The following is a 12,648-nucleotide window of genomic DNA, read 5'->3' on the forward strand; positions in this document are numbered from 1 at the left end:
ACTTGAGACAGTAAGGGGGATCTCAGCTCTCTCTGCTTTGGTAAGTTTGTTGTTGTGGAATTTTTACAAGAGACATACAGTATGTCCTCTAGGTTATGTATTTACAGGTATTGACCAATACAGAGCTTTTGTCCTAAACCACTAGGATTAAATCACCACAATCTTCTTTATTAATGCTTATATGAGAAGTGAATCAGCATCAGTACTGCACCTAGACAGATATTTCCCTGAGGTCATGTTCCTGGTCTGGCTGTTCTGTGTATCCATGCAGTTTGTGATGGAGGGGATGAGGGCGAGCTCAGGGGAGCGGTACGCAGCTGACCCCACCACCCGGGCCACCAGCTCCAGCCCATCCTGTACGTAGTGATCCAGGGAGGGAGTCCCCATCCTGCCATGGGCCAGCAGTCCCGCCGGCAGCCCCTCGGTCCTCAGCTCCTCAACGTCCTGCGTGTCCCCCAACACCCAGTGGTACTCTGGCAGCATCAGGCCCAGCTTGGTCACCACGTTAAAGATCCTCTTGATGTCCCGGATGTCGCAGCCGAATGTTACGACTGTAGACGTTGACTCCTTGATGGACTCCAGGTATCCCTGTAGAGAGGTCTGGAAGGCAGCCTTGGAGACAGAGCTGTTGGGGTGAGATCCAGAGGAGGTAGTGTAGGTGGTGATGTTGACCACAGAACCCAGGTGGAACTTGGTGTTGTTACGGAGACGAACAAGGAAGCTAGAAATGTTCCACTCCTGACAGAGCAGGAGGCTGACGTCATACCAGCTGTTGATCACCAGCAGGGAGTAGAGCAGCTCCACCTGGGGCAGGGCCGGGTTCTGCATCGGCATCTGGAAATGGAGAGGGTTCTGAAAGGAGGGAGAGAGGGAGGAGAGGAGGCAGACCGAGAGATACAGTACCAGTCAAAGTTTTTTACTATTCTCTTCATTGTAGAATAATAGTGAAGACATCAAAACAATGAAATAACACTTATGGAATCATGTATTAACCAAAAAAGTATTTTTTTAAATAAAACAATTATTTTAGAATGGGAGATTCTTCAAAGTAGCCACCCTTTGCCTTGATGACAGCTTTGCACAATCTTGGCCTTCTCTCAACTCTCCTTCACTCCTCACTACATGTGCTGCCATAGAAACGGAATCAATAGAACGGGCGTCCCCATTCAAGTCAATGATGGCATAATGGGTGGACTGGTGGCCACTACAAAGAGCAAAGTAGGAAGTAAAAGCAGGAAGTGTACTGGTGGCCACTACAAAGAGCAAAGTAGGAAGTAAAAGCAGGAAGTGGACTGGTGGCCACTACAAAGAGCAAAGTAGGAAGTAAAGCAGGAAGTGGACTGGTGGCCACTACAAAACAAGTAGGAAGTAAAAGCAGGAAGTGGACTGGTGGCCATTACATGAGCAAAGTAGGAAGTAAAAGCAGGAAGTGGACTGGTGGCCACTGCAAGAGCAAAGTAGGAAGTAAAAGCAGGAAGTGGACTGGTGGCCATTACATGAGCAACATCAGTTAACATCATTTGATTGAACATTATAAAATTACCATGGAAATTATTACATCACAATTCCAGTACCAATACTATTCATTCTATTTACCAGTCATATTACCAGGGTTAGAGGTTCTATTCATTCTATTTACCAGTCATATTACCAGGGTTAGAGGTTCTATTCATTCTATTAGAAGTCATATTACCAGGGTTACAGGTTCTATTCATTCTATTTAGAAGTCATATTTCCAGGGTTACAGGTTCTATTCATTCTATTTAGAAGTCATATTACCAGGGTTAGAGGTTCTATTCATTCCTGTTTACCAGGGTTAGAGGTTCAATTCATTCTATTTACCAGGGTTAGAGGTTCTATTCATTCTATTTAGAAGTCATATTACCAGGGTTAGAGGTTCAATTCATTCTATTTACCAGGGTTAGAGGTTCTATTCATTCTATTTACCAGGGTTAGAGGTTCAATTCATTCTATTTACCAGGGTTAGAGGTTCTATTCATTCTATTTACCAGTCATATTACCAGGGTTAGAGGTTCTATTCATTCTATTTAGAAGTCATATTAACAGGGTTACAGGTTCTATTCATTCTATTTACCAGGGTTAGAGGTTCAATTCATTCTATTTTTCTGTGTACTGCTGCTACAGGGAGGGGGGCATTAGCTAGGCAACCGAAGACTCGTTTGCTACAACACCATTTTTTTTCAGCAAGGAGCAACAAAGTTTCATCACGTTGTTAAGAGTACATGTAGCCGCAGAAACAAACTCAACTACACAAATGTCGGACCACCCTGTCTTCAGTCAGTCATTAAGTTCTACAAAAAACACTTATTGTCCATTCCTAGTTACCGCTACCATATACCATATATTTTATGGCTCCAGAGAAGTAGCTGGACTTGGACTGAAACCTTTTGTATTGATTTAAAACATGTCATTATCACAGTAGATGTGTGAGTCATCATACTGCTACTGTTACTATCCTCTCTTCCTCCACCCCCTTGTTCATCCTCTCCCTCTTCCTGTCTCTCTCTCACTCTCTTTCACTTTGCTAAATCTGGTGCAATGCATAATTTCTCTGTTTACTGAGACTTACAGTACCAGTCAGAAGTTTGGACACACCTACTCATTTAAGGCTTTTCTTTATTTGTACGATTTTCTACATTGCAGAATAACAGTGAAAACGTCAAAACTATGAAATAACACACATGGAGTTATGTAGTAACCAAAAAGAGTTAAACAAATCAAAATATATTTTAGATTCTTCAAAGTAGCCACCCTTTGCCTTGATGACAGTTTTGAACACTCTTCGCATTCTCTCAACCAGCTTCACCTGGAATGCTTTTCCAACAGTATTTAAGGAGTTCCCACATATGCTGAGCACTTGTTGGCTGCGTTTCCTCCACGCTGTGGTCCAACTCATCCCAAACCACCACAATTGGGTTGCGGTCGGGTGATTGTGGAGGCCAGGTCATCTGATGCAGAGCTCCATCACTCTCCTTCTTGGTCAAACAGCCCTTACTCAGCCTGGAGGTGTGTTTTGGGTCATTGTTCTGTTGAAAAACAAATGATAGTCCCACTAAGCGCAAACCAGATGGGATGGTATATCGCTGAAGAGTACTGTGGTAGCCATGCTAGTTAAGTGTGCCTTGAATCCTAAATAAATCACTGACCGTATCACCAGCAAAGCACCCACACAACATCACACCTCCTCCTCCATGCTTCATGCTGGGAACCACACATTCTGAGATCATCTGTTCACCTACTCTGCATCTCACAAAGACAGGGCGGTTGGAACCAAAAAATCGCACATTTGGACTCATCAGACTAAAGGACAGATTTCCACCGGTCTAATGTCCATTGCTTGTGTTTCTTGGCCAAGCAAGTCTCTTCTTCTTATTGGTGTCCTTTTAGTAGTGGTTTATTTTCAGCAATTGACCATGAAGGCCTGATTCAGTCTCCTCTGAACAGTTGATGTTGAACTCTGTTACTTGAACACTTGAACATTTATTTGGGCTGCAATTTCTGAGGCTGGAAACTCTAATGAACTTATCCTCTGCAGCAGAGGTAACTCTGGGTCTTCCTTTCCTGTGGCGGTCCTCATTAGAGCCAGATTCATCATAGCGCTTTGATGGTTTTTGCAACTGTTTTTGAGGAAACTTTCAAAGTTCTTGAAATGTTCTGGATTTACTGACCTTCATGTCTTAAAGTAATGATGGACTGTCATTTCTCTTTGCTTATTTGAGCTGTTCTTGCCATAATATGGACTTGGTCTTTTTACAAATATGGCTATCTTCTGTATACCACCCCCTACCTTATCACAACACAACTGATTGGCTCAAACACATTAAGGACGACAGAATTTGACAAAATAAATGTTAACAAGGCACACCTGTTAATTGAAATGCATTCCAGGTGACTACCTCATGAAGCTGGTTGAGAGAATGCCACGAGTGTGCAAAGCTGTCATCAAAGCAAAAGGTGGCTACTTTAAATAATATCAAATATCAAATGTATTTTGATTTGTTTAACACTTTGTTGTGGCCATAATCAGAATTTGTTGGTAACATAGGTAAGATGTTTTATATTCATCATATGTTTGTAAGTTACTTCTCATTAGAATGGTATTTTTGTATGATACTGTGGCGAGGTTGCAGTTATCTGTTCTATGTCAAGACTAAGTTGCATGGGCTGCAGAGAGGGGAGAGGTCAAAGTGTCATCATGTGTAAACATATCTTTTGCTCCACAATGTCTGTGTGCCAGTCAGTGTGTCTCTGTGATCTTCTCCAGGATTGGTTGTATTTAGAATTGGTTGTATCTAAATGACAATTTGATATATGCCTGTTGATATGGAGGATTGGTTTATGGTTCTGGAGTTTGAGAAACGAGACAAAGCTGAACAATGAATTATGCCGATGCTGTCTTATCCTGTATATCTTTGCTATAAAGGATCGCAGTTGCAATGCAGAAGGGGCTCTCAGAGAATTCACTGAGAGACACTGAATTCCTGAGAGTCACAGGTTTGTGATAGAGCTCATATAATTAAAGATGGACTTTGATAACTAACTCTGACTTGTGTGTGTGGTTTGCTCCCATGATTTGGTAAATAGAGGAAATTTCCACGACACTTTCTTTGGTTACTACATGATTCCATGTGTTAATTCATAGTTGTGATGTCTTCACTATTATTCTACAATGTAGAAAATAGAACAAATAAGGAATCACACTTGAATGAGTAGGTGTGTCCAGTAGGTGTGTCCAGTAGGTGTGTCCAGTAGGTGTGTCCAGTAGGTGTGTCCAAACTGTTGACTGGTACTGTATGTTCCTGTTGTACATTGTCCAAATAAATAAATAATAATACAGAGACTGATGTTTGTAGTTCTGATATCTGTACTTGTAGTCCTCGGATGTCTGTACTTGTAGTTATCTGATGTCTGTACTTGTAGTCCTCTGGTGTCTGTACTTGTTGTCCTCTGGTGTCTGTACTTGTTGTCCTCTGGTGTCTGTACTTGTTGTCCTCTGGTGTCTGTACTTGTAGTCCTCTGGTGTCTGTACTTGTAGTCCTCTGGTGTCTGTACTTGTAGTCCTCTCGTGTCTGTACTTGTAGTCCTCTGGTGTCTGTACTTGTAGTCCTCTGGTGTCTGTACTTGTAGTCCTCTGGTGTCTGTACTTGTAGTCCTCTGATGTCTGTACTTGTTGTGTCTGTACGTGTAGTTCTCTGATGTCTGTACTTGTAGTCCTCTGGTGTCTGTACTTGTTGTGTCTGTACTTGTAGTCCTGGTGTCTGTACTTGTAGTCATCGGATGTCTGTACTTGTAGTCCTCAGGTGTCTGTACTTGTAGTCCTGGTGTCTGTACTTGTAGTCCTCTGATATCTGTACTTGTAGTCCTCTGGTGTCTGTACTTGTAGTCCTCTGGTGTCTGTACTTGTAGTTCTCTGATGTCTGTACTTGTAGTCCTCTGGTGTCTGTACTTGTAGTCCTGATGTCTGTACTTGTAGTCCTCTGATGTCTGTACTTCTAGCACTGACTTTGGCAGTAGTTTGTAAAGGAGCCGAAAGATCAATGCTGTGGTTAGTTTCCTTCCAGAGGTCAGCAAGTTTTATATTAGGCAAAATGATCCTAAATTCTGCCTAATGCAAAATCACTAAATGATCAAGATTTGTCTAATTGCCTCAATTGGTTTAATCATCCATTAACATGGAAATTCAACAATCCTTATTCATCTGCATAATTTACTACCGAGCCTAAATGGGTCCTGTAGAGTGTGACAGAAATACTAGCAGAAGCATTAAATGATCTAACAACGGAGATGGTTCCAGAACCTGTCAGCAATAAACAAACTCAATCAATGATCTGACAAAGGAGATGGTTCCAGAACCTGTCAGCAATAAACAAACTCAATCAATTATCTGACAAAGGAGATGGTTCCAGAACCTGTCAGCAATTAACAAACTCAATCAATGATCTGACAAAGGATATGGTTCCAGAACCTGTCAGCAATTAACAAACTCAATCAATGATCTGACAAAGGATATGGTTCCAGAACCTGTCAGCAATAAACAAACTCAATCAATGATCTGACAAAGGATATGGTTCCAGAACCTGTCAGCAATTAACATTCTAAAAGCAAATGGATGGATTGCCTCTGTATACTGGCAGCTGTAGATTCCGTCTCCAACTAAACGTTATATCCTTAGCCTCCATCACCAGCCCTGGTGCTAAACCCCACTATAAAACTAACTTTCCCCAAAACCCCTATGTTCAAGTAACACTTCCACCAGTGTCTCCAGAGAGGGGAGATTCCTTAATGTGGGTCCATGTCGGTTAGTGCTCTTGCCAAATCTGGTGATGTTATTGGCATGGCAATTAGTGACAAGGAGTTAGCATGATAGCACGACAGACGGGCACTCAGGCTAGATATTCTTGCATTTAACAATGTAGAGGACTTTGGGGAGGGTTATGCTAAGCTAACATATGGAATTGTTTTACAATGGTCATACCAAGGATCATTTAGCTATTTGAATTGAAGTTTTAGGAGTTTAAGGTATAATTATTTATTTTGTAAACTCAGCAAAAAAATGATGTCCTCACACTGTCAACTGAGTTTATTTTCAGCAAACTTAACATGTGTAAATAACAGCTTTGCACACTCTTGGCATTCTCTTAACCAGCTTCATGAGGTAGTCACCTGAATGCATTTTAATTAACACGTGTGCCTTGTTAAAAGTTAATTTTCTATCCATCTGAATGCATTTGAGTTGTGTTGTGATAAGGTAGGGGTGGTATACAGAAGATAGCCATATTTGGTAAAAGACCAAGTCCATATTATGGCAAGAACAGCTCATATAGGCAAAGAGAAAAGTGCAGTCGCAAAAACCATGAAGCGCTATGATGAAACTGGCTCTAATGAGGACCCCTATAGGAAAGGAAGACCCAGAGTTCATTAGAGTTACAAGCCTCAGAAATTGCAGCCCAAATAAATGCTTCAGAGTTCAAGTTACAGACACATCTCAACATCAACTGTTCAGAGAGACTGTGTGAATCAGGCCTTCATGGTTGAATTGCTGCAAAGAAACCACTACTAAAGGACTCCAATAATAAGAAGAGACTTGCTTGGGCCAAGAAAAACAAGCAATGGAATGTCAGATCGGTGGAAATCTGTCCTTTAGTCTGATGAGTCCAAATTTGATTTTTGGTTCCAACTACCGTGTCTTTGTGAGACGCTGAGTAGGTGAACGGATGATCTCTGCATGTGTGGCTCCCACTGTGAAGCATGGAGGAGGAGGTCTGATGGTGTGATGGTGTGTGGTTCCCACCGTGAAGCATGGAGGAGGTCTGATGGTGTGATGGTGTGTGGTTCCCACCGTGAAGCATGTAGGAGGAGGTCTGATGGTGTGGGTGGTGTGTGGCTCCCACTGTGAAGCATGGAGGAGGTGTGATGGTGTGTGGTTCCCACTGTGAAGCATGGAGGAGGTGGTGTGATGGTGTGTGGTTCCCACTGTGAAGCATGGAGGAGGTGTTGTGATGTTGTGTGGCTCCCACTGTGAAGCATGGAGGTGGTGTGATGGTGTGTGGTTCCCACCGTGAAGCATGGAGGTGGTGTGATGGTGTGTGGCTCCCACTGTGAAGCATGGAGGAGGTGGTGTGATGGTGTGTGGCTCCCACTGTGAAGCATGGAGGTGGTGTGATGGTGTGTGGTTCCCACCGTGAAGCATGGAGGTGGTGTGATGGTGTGTGGTTCCCACCGTGAAGCATGGAGGAGGTGTGATGGTGTGTGGTTCCCACCGTGAAGCATGGAGGTGGTGTGATGGTGTGTGGTTCCCACTGTGAAGCATGGAGGAGGTGTTGTGATGTTGTGTGGGTGCTTTTCTGGTGATACTGTCGTTGATTTATTTAGGATTCAAGGGACACTTAACTTGCATGGCTACCACAGTACTCTGCAGCGATATACCATCCCATCTGGTTTGCGCTTAGTGGGACTATCATTTGTTTTTCAACAGGACAATGACCCAAAACACACCTCCAGGCTGTGTAAGGTCTATTTGACCAAGGAGAGCGATGGAGCTCTGCATCAGATGACCTGGCCTCCACAATCACCCGACCTCAAACCATTTGAGATGGTTTGAGATGAGTTGGACCGCAGAGTGAAGGAAAAGCAGCCAACAAGTGCTCAGCATATGTGGGAACTCTTTCAAGACTGTTGGAAGAACATTCCTCATGAAGCTGGTTGAGAGAATGCCAAAGGTGTGCAAAGCTGTCAATAAGGCAAAGGGTGACTACTCTGAAGAGTCTCAAATATAACATATATTTTGAACACTTTTGGGGCTACTACCTGATTCCATATGTGTTATCTTATAGTTTGGATGTTTTCACTATTATTCTACAATGTAGAAAATAGTAAGAATACAGAAAAACCAATGAAAGCGTAGTTCACTATGTCGCTATGTGTTTTGCTGTGCTGTTGAAACATAGCAGGTGGCAGTATATAGCTATTAAAATGCCTCCTGGGATCTCTCTCTGAGCATCATGAGCAGGTACTGGGAGAGAGAACCCAGGGGGTGTAGATCCAACCACTATGCTGGCATGATGCTGGGGTAGAGACTAACAGAGAGATCCCAGGGGGTGTAGATCTAACCACTATGCTGCCACGGTGCTGGGGTAGAGACTAACAGAGAGATCCCAGGGGGTGTAGATCTAACCACTATGCTGCCATGATGCTGGGGTAGAGACTAACAGAGAGATCCCAGGGGGTGTAGATCTCACCACTATGCTGCCATGATGCTGGGATAGAGACTGATAGAGAGAGACCCCGGGGTTTTTGCCCCAGGCACTACACAGCTAATTCAAATAACTAATCCATCTTCAAGCTTAGTTTATTTTATACAGTTGTGTAGTGCTAGTGCAAAAATAAAAGTTGTGTGTGTGTGTGTGTGTGTGTGTGTGTGTGTGTGTGTGTGTGTGTGTGTGTGTGTGTGTGTGTGTGTGTGTGTGTGTGTGTGTGTGTGTGTGTGTGTGTGTGTGTGTGTGTGTGTGTGTGTGTGTGTGTGTGTGTGTGTGTGTGTGTGTTGTGATTGTGATTTGTGGGATAGATTGTTTATAGAGTGTGAATTTAGCTGCCCACGTTACACAGGACAAGTTGATAAAAAATACAAACATTTACTCGTCGAGTTGAAATCCCAAAAGCAGCACGGGGAGTGCTGTCCGTGATGCTGAATTAACAAAAGCACACCGTTCCTTCTTCAACTGTCCATGGTTGTACTTTCTAAACTTGAGGGCTTTGTTCATAGCCCACACACGGCAAAGATAATATTATGTTAATATTTCATCAGTGTTTAAGCCAACAGACATGCCTTACCTTACTCTGCCGTTTGAATTCGTTCTGGACAACACTGATGACAGGAATCTGAAGCGCTGACGCGATGAATTCCAACTCCACCAGCTCGTCCCTGGTCTGAGGGAAAGCCATCATAGCAGAAACTCCTTGGACTATAACAGTATGACAAATACTCTGCAGAAACGACATGGGGTCTTCACAGACCGGGGTAGAGGAGGAGAACGTGGGTAATTCCCGAGCCCCGCGTCCACAGCCATCACTACCTCCAGTGAGAGGTTATATGGTAACAGACCGGCCATGCGATTCAACGTCTCCGTGGCTAATAGGATCGACTCCCTCGGCATGAACACACTTCTCTCACTCTCGTTCTGTTTGTACATGTTCTTACTTTTACCCCCTGTCCTTGTGTTGGCTGTGTATCGACGCCCTAGTCCCTGGGCTGCGTAAATCGTGTTCATTGACACTTTGGTAATATTTTCCAACTGTCTTTCCACTGCTTCCCTCGTGCCGCCGTGTATATCCCATTCATCAACCGGGACAGGGGCTTCTTTACCGCCTCTGAAGGTGGAAACGTGGCTGAAGAGCCGCGGCTGCAGTTGCAGGGCACCCACGCGCACTGTGTGCCCAATCGGATTGAGGATTTGACAAGGCTGCGGGTGGGAGAGACACACTGGAATCAGAACGCACAACAGCAAGGTGCATGGTGCGAGCAACGGGAGCAGCACAAACCGGACAAACGCAAACCAAATCCCGAGCCCCGTCATCACGCAACAGGGACCTCCGACCACACCGAAAAACGGATCTCCCTCGTTCCCCTGCCCCTCTTTATGTCCCAGCGCAGCACCGGTTAGATCTCTCCGTCTCCCATGTAATGAGGTCAGACACCAACAGGAGGGAGCGCGGCCATAACTCACGCACACAAAAATATTGGCCAAACCTGCAGCTTTTCAACTAAAAATATTATGAATAAATGCATTTCTATAAGAAAAATGATTGAGTTTCCGTTTGGTTTGCAGGTTAATGAAAGATAACATATTAAGAAAACAATGCAGATTTGGGAATGATCAACACGTCGTTACAGTTTGGGTATTATTCATAAATTATTGTTAGGTTCCATCTCATTTTCTGTTAGTAAAATATGATATCTTCCAAAAATAAATTCCATTAAAATCCATTTGATCTGGAAAAAACATCCGCTATTCTCTTTCTTCTTTCATCCACTAGACACTCTCCAAATGTCTGCTAAAAAATCCACTAACGCAGGCGCCCGCGGGTTTACCCTTCTTGCCACTTGTACTGAAAAAAACATTTGTCACCGGACAGTTCACGTTTTGGTAAAATTGCAGCTGAAAAAGACAAAACTCCAATTTGGTCTCGTTGACCAGTGACTCTCCCTCGTCAGAAAGCAGTGAGCTTCAAGGAACCAACCACATAGTGAATTACAATAGTGAATTGTGTGTATGTGTGTGCTTATTTTCCCCCCGAGAGCTTTTAAGTGGTTTGCGAAAAAAAATAAGGTATCAATATCATTAGCAGTGGTGTGTATTCACGGATGCCAAATGGAATCAGGCTTCCTCAAATATTTAACCAATTAATTAATTAAAATGATTAAATAATGTATCTTTCAAATCAAATCAAACTTTATTTGTCTCATGTGCCGAATAGAACAAGTGTAGACTTGACCAGTGAAATGCTGACTTACTACAAGCCGTTAATTAACCAACAATGCAGTTCAAGAAGAGTTTAGAAAATACTTCGTAAAAGAAGGTAATAATAAAAAAAGTAACACAATAAGAAAAACAATAATGAGGTTACATACTTTATGAGGTTTATAGTTGAAGTCGGACATTTACATACACTTAGGTTGGAGTCATTAAAACTCGTTTTTCAACCACTCCACAAATGTCTTGTTAACGAACTATAGTTTTGGCAAGTCGGTTAGGACATCTACTTTGTGCATGACACAAGTCATTTTTCCAACAATTGTTTACAGACAGATTATTTAATGTATAATTTATAATTCATTTATAATTCACTGTAATTTTATATTTATAATTCGCTGACTGTGCCTTTATTTCAGAAAATATTAGCCCCAGTGATGTACTGGGCCGTTCGCACTACCCTCTGTAGCGCCATACGATCAGATGCCGAGCAGTTGTCACACCAGGTGGTGATGCAACCGGTCAGGGTGCTCTTGATGGTGCAGCTGTAGAACCTTTCGAGGATCTGGGGACCCATGCCATAGTGGTCTCCTGAGGGGGAAGAGGTTTTGTGGTGCCCTCTTCACGACTGTCTTGGTATGTTTGGACCGTGATAGTTTGTTGGTGATGTGGACACCAAGGAACTTGAAACTCTCGACCCGATCCACTACAGCTCCGTCAATGTTAATGGGGGCCTGTTCAACCTGCCTTTTCCTGTAGTCCACGCTCAGTTCATTAGTCTTGCTCACATTGAGGGAGTGGTTGTTGTCCTGGCACCACACTGCCAGTATTCTGACCTTCTCCCTATAGGCCATCTCATCGTTGTCAGTGTTCAGGCCTACCACTGTTGTGTCGTCAGCAAACTTAATGATGGTGTTGGAGTCATGTTTGGCCACGCAGTCGTGTGTGAACAGGGTATACAGGAGGGGACTAAGTACACACCCCTGAGGGGCCCCAGTGTTAAGGATCAGCGTGGCAGATGTGTTGTTCCCTACCATAGTGCTTCGTGGGCACTATGGTGTTGAAAGCTGAGCTGTAGTCAATGAATAGCATTCTCACAGAGGTGTTCCTTTTGTCCAGGTGAGAAAGGGCAGTGTAGATCCACATCATCTGTGGATCTGTTGGGGCGGGATGCGAATTGGAGTGGGTCTAGGGTGTCCAGGAGGATGCTGCTGATGTGAGCCATGACCACCTTTCATTGCACTTCATGGCTACCAACGTAAGTCCCACGGGGTGGTAATCATTTAGGCAGGCCTACTTCGCTTCCTTGGGCATAGGGACTATGCTGGTCTGCTTGAAACATGTAGGTATTACTAACTCGGTCAGGGAGAGGTTGAAAATGTTAATGAAGACACTTGCCAGTTGGCCTTGCATGCTTTGAGTACACGTCCTTGTAATCCGTCTGGCCCAGAGGCTTTGTGAATCTTGACCTGTTTAAAGGTTTTGTTCACATCGGCTACCGAGAGCATTATCACACAGTCATCCAGAACAGCTGGTGCTCTCGTGCATGCTTCAGTGTTGCTTTTCTCGAGGCAAGCATAAAAGGCATTTAGCTTGTCTGGTAGACTCACGTCACTGGGCAGCTCGCGGCTGGGTTTCCCATTGTAGTCCGTAATAG

General features: G+C 43.6%; 1 pseudogene; it reads right to left on the reverse strand.

Moving 5' to 3' along the window:
• Positions 1–9,462, reverse strand: part of LOC124047742 — a 114,574-nt pseudogene extending 105,112 nt beyond the window's left edge.
• Positions 9,463–12,648: the final 3,186 nt, after the last annotated feature.

Source organism: Oncorhynchus gorbuscha, linkage group LG11, assembly GCF_021184085.1.
Source record: "Oncorhynchus gorbuscha isolate QuinsamMale2020 ecotype Even-year linkage group LG11, OgorEven_v1.0, whole genome shotgun sequence".
Classification (NCBI taxonomy): Eukaryota; Metazoa; Chordata; class Actinopteri; order Salmoniformes; family Salmonidae; genus Oncorhynchus; species Oncorhynchus gorbuscha.